Genomic DNA, 5,335 nt, shown 5'->3' with positions numbered 1-5,335 from the left:
ATACTCGAGGTACAGCAGAGCTCCACACCTTAATCTATGGTGTGTAGAAACTCCACCATTGAAAATACATAAGTGATAATGGTGATCATTGGCTTCGGCCCCAGAGAGGGAACCAGAAGAACCAAGATGAAAATACAATAGTAAAAGGTCCTATTTGTAGATAACTAGTAGCTTAGGGTTTACAAAAATGAGTAAATGACATAAAAATCCACTTCCGGGCCAGCTGAGCATTGAAGCTTTCATGTGTAGAGACTTTTCTTGGAGTTAAACGCCAGCTTTTGTGCCAGTTTGGGCGTTTAACTCCCATTCTTGTGCCAGTTCCGGCGTTTAACGCTGGGCAGTCTTGAGCTGATTTCGAATGCCGGTTTGGGCCATCAAATCTCAGGAAAAGTATGGACTATTATATATTGCTGGAAAGCCCAGGATGTCTACTTTCCAACGCAATTGAGAGCGCGAAAATTGGGCTTCTGTAGCTCCAGACAATCTACTACAGGTGTAGGAAGGTCAAAATCCAACAGCATCTACAGTCCTTTTTAGCCTTTGAATTAGATTTTTGCTCAGGTCCCTCAATTTCAGCCAGAAAATACCTGAAATCACAGAAAAATACACAAACTCATAGTAAAGTTCAGAAAAGTGAATTTTAAATAAAAACTAATAAAAATATAATAAAAATTAACTAAAACATACTAAAAACATACTAAAAACAATGCCAAAAAGCGTATAAATTATCCGCTCATCAAACCCAAACACTCATAACACACTCAAACACACACACCCCCAGCAGAGAAAGGAATGGAGAAGAAACCCCCATGGTTACTATTCATCATCTTCTTCCCAAGCTAATATCTTAAGCTACAAAGCTCCGATCGCCGCACCGTTTGCGGCTACGCGTTTCTTGTGAAGAGCTCTACAAAACCCATCCAAGAAACTTTTGAGTTAATCACTAAATCTTCCTAGTTCCCCTCTTCAAAATTTTAGGTATTTAAGGTTTTTGGGTAAGTGGATTTTTGTGATTTTGGATGTTTAGGTTCACCCTAATCCTTGCCTAGCATTGGGTTTTGGCTTCCAAAGCTATTGGAAAAGATAAAAGGCCTTGAACTCTTGTGAAGTTTTGATTTATTTTGAGCCCTAGGTTGATTTATGATGGTTTGTGCATATATAGTTTGATTATTGTGAGTTTGGAGCTTGTTGGTGCTTGTTGGAGTTACATTGGTGGTTGGATTTTGGTTGAAAGCTCATTTGATTTATAAAAAGGGAATCGGCCAAGGTATGGTTTTGGTTTACTCTATGTAGTATATAATTTTCATGGACACGTAGGCTAGTGACCCATAGGATAGGTTTGGATTTGAATGGTTGTTAAGTTGTTGAATGATGGTATATGATGATTTTTGATGATTTGATGAATGTTGAGTTTAATTGTAATGCTTGATGTGGATATGATAAGGATGAAGGATTGTGAAGTTGAGGAGTGAATTGTGTTGATAAATGTGATATTGATGTTGATTCATTGGTAATGTAGTTGGAAATTGTTAACAAGGTTAGATATGTGTAATATATTGATGTGATGTTGTGAATGAGGAAAGATGAAGGAAAAATGTGGTAAGTTTGGTGTAATATGATATAGAGGGTTGATTTTGATGGAAAGTGGAGTTTGGATTTGGTTGGTTTGCTTTTGGTTGTTTCATAAAGGAATTGAGGAAATTGTAATTTGGGGTAAAAATTGATTTTGGTGAACTTTGTCTGATCATAACTTTTGCCTTGTTTTTTAAAATTTGATGAACTTATCTAGAATTAAAGATCTTTGAAAACCCTTTAAATCGATATAAAGTTTGTGAAAATTAAGATTTTGTAGAGGAAGTTATGATCATTCAAACTTGGTGTTGAAAAACAAAAATTCTGCAAAGTTACAGAATTCCGTATTTTCTAGTATATGAGTACGCACACTCTGCAAAAATTGTGACCTGTGCACATGCACAGACCTGTGCGCACGGACAGACCTGTGCGCACGGACAGACCTGTGCGCACGGACAGACCTGTGCGCACGGACAGACCTGTGCGTCCACACATGCAGAGGCATTCGATCTGCTTGCAGCGCTAGCACAGCTTGTGCGCGCACACACCAATGGAAAATTGCAACCTGTGTGTACGCACAGACCTGTGTGCACGCAGACGTTGGGGAGGCCAGTCTATTGGGGGCGCTGGCATAGGTTGTGCGAGTGAACTGATTTTGAAAGTTTTGGTAGCTGTGCGTACACACCCCTGTGCGTACGCTCACTTTTAAAAATTTTCCTAGGCGTGCGCACACACACCCCTGTGCGGACGCACACGCCCTGTTTCTCAAATTTTGCTTTGTTTTCAACTATTCTACCTCCCCAATAAGGTTGTAAGCTTCTATAACACCTTTTTAAAGACTTTTGGACATATTTTTAGATACTCAAACATGGGAAAAGATTTACGACTTTTAGATGCTATTATTTGGAAATTTAGAAAACAGAGGACTAGGCTTCTAACGTACTGAAAGTGGTTCAATATTGTGTGATGAATGGTTGATGAATGAGGTGAGGATTAAGGAACTGTTGAGTTCGGAATTGTAATGTGAATGAACAGTGGTTGAAAAGAGTCGTGGACTCTGAATGAAGTGATGGATCCATCTTGTGCTAAAAAAGTTTTTTGAAAACAACTGCACTACTTTTTCATTGAGATTATGAGACGCTTTGCACTCGGCAGGGGCTGAGGTTAGATCCCACCTGTCGAGGTAGCGGCGGCGGCGTAAGGACACTGGTTTGTCCCGCTTGTGCTTAGATGTGAGGTCGGTGGCAATAGATCCCGCTCGCATCCCTTCGGATCATCAGAGCATACTGGCGCAAAACCCTGGATAGTGATCTGAGAACTATATCTCAAGTATTCCCACACCATGAATCCGAAGGGCAACATATCCATTGAGATGTGTCGGGTTGGCAGTTGAACCGACAATGTGATATCACAGCCAGTAGGGCAGGCATTCATCATATGCATTTTCTACCTGTTTGTATGCTTTGTCGACTTAATATTGTTTTCCATATCTGTATAACATGTCTAATTGCTATTTGTATTAATTGCTATATATGTTTCTACTTGTGTTTTACTTGTATTGTATATACTTATGCTTTTACTGGGATTGAGGAGGTTTGGAAGGCAGTGGCGATGGGATCGCATGGCGGATCGGGTGGTGAAGGCTGTGGGACAGCGGTGTTTAATTAGAGTACAAATTTTCTAAGATAGATTGCCCTTTTATGGTGCTATGGTTTAAGTTTCATTAAAGTTTTCTATAATTATGCTTATTTGGTTTAGAATTCTTTAAGCTTGAATTCTTGTGATGGATATGGAGTCTAGGATTGCCTTTGGCATCCCAGGGTCTTATATCCTATATCATTGGGCACTGTTACCATACTGAGAACCTCCAGTTCTCATACCATATTTCTGTTGTGTTTTTCAGATGTAAGTCGTAACCCACCTCGGTGAGTTGTTTGGGTGGTGATAGAAGCGGAGGATCTGGATACTTCCTTTTAAGTCTCTTTTGTTTATTTGTATATATCTCTCACTTTTGCATTTTTATTTTGGCCTAGAGGCTTGTATTTGAGAGAGAATAAAACTTGTATAAGCCATTTTAAACTTCAGTTTCCTTTTGTTAGTATATTTGGCTAGCCACCTTAAACTCTGCGAGGCGTGGCTAGTTTCTTATAATATTACACTATTATAGTATTATCCTTGCTTATATCACATCTGTTTCTTGTGTGTTAAGTTAGACACTTCTTTAGTTTATTTTGCGCTTTTAAATCCTGATTTGAAACTATATCCTTCATCAGGTTTCTACATAATATTATTCCTCCTATATATCATATGTATGAGCTTAAAACTGTTGTAATCCTTAATTAATCTTTGCTTTACGACGTGAGGTAAAGCTTAGGCTAATTAGGGTGTTACAATGCCCATGGGGGAACCTGGGGAATTAAAATGCCTGGTCACATCTTACGACAGAGGGTCAACAAATAGTCTCAAATATACAAGCCACGTAATATTCTTTTTCTTTTTAAAATAACACTTCAAATCAAAACTCCATTTCTTATAGAAATTTTGGCAATATCTTCTCTAAAACTCGAATTTTTGCCACCTTCAACCAAACACCTCTTAGTCATTCAAATCATTTCCAATTCAAATTATTTCAAAATCAAACAAATACCAATATTAAATCTTTTTTCATAACTAACCAACTCCAATAGCAAATCATTAACAACAACCAAACCACACATCTTATACCATATACGCAATCCATCAATAATTCGTTCAGTTCATTCCTATCATAAGGTCTTCTAGCCTAAGTTTTGACGTGATATTAAACATTAACTATGAGAAACCAAAACCATACCTTGGCCAACTCCTTCCTAAGCCCGAAACACCTCAAAAACCTCTCCTTTCACAAGCTCCAAGCCTTCAAATGTCAATTCCCCAAGTCTAATTATCCAGATTTTGTTCCAAACTGCCCAATTGAACTCCAAATCAACCAGAACACAATCTATTTCACACAATATCACTATAATCAGCATAGGGTTCACTAATTCAATATTTCATAAGGGTTCAGTAGTTCTTTACCTTATGGTGCACGAAATTGTGATCATCAATGGCGCCATCAACATGGTACGCACAATTCTAATTTCAACTCTTTATCACAACTTCGCACAACTAACCAGCAAGTGTACTGGGTCGTCCAAGTAATAAACCTTACGCGAGTAAGGGTCGATCCCACAGAGATTGTTGGTATGAAGCAAGCTATGGTCACCTTGTAAATCTTAGTCAGGCAAACTCAAATGGTTATGGATGACGAATAAAACATAAAGATAAAGATAGAGATACCTATGTAATTCATTGGTGAGAACTTCAGATAAGCGAATGGAGATGCTTTGTCCCTTCCGTCTCTCTGCTTTCCTACTGTCTTCATCCAATCCTTCTTACTCCTTTCCATGGCAAGCTGTATGTAGGGTTTCACCGTTGTCAGTGGCTACCTCCCATCCTCTCAGTGAAAATGCACGGCATGGCTAATCATCTGTCGGTTCTCAATCAGGTTGGAATAGAATCCAGTGATTCTTTTGCGTCTGTCACTAACGCCTAGCCCTCAAGAGTTTGAAGCTCGTCACAGTCATTCAATCATTGAATCCTACTCAGAATACCACAGACAAGGTTTAGACCTTCCGGATTCTCTTGAATGCCACCATCAATTCTAGCTCATACCACGAAGATTCCAGTTAAAGAATCCAAGAGATATCCACCCAATCTAAGGTAGAACGGAGGTGGTTGTCAA

The sequence above is a fragment of the Arachis duranensis genome, chromosome 2 (genome assembly GCF_000817695.3).
Source record: "Arachis duranensis cultivar V14167 chromosome 2, aradu.V14167.gnm2.J7QH, whole genome shotgun sequence".
NCBI lineage: Eukaryota > Viridiplantae > Streptophyta > Magnoliopsida > Fabales > Fabaceae > Arachis > Arachis duranensis.
Note: the sequence above shows the minus strand (reverse complement) of the source record.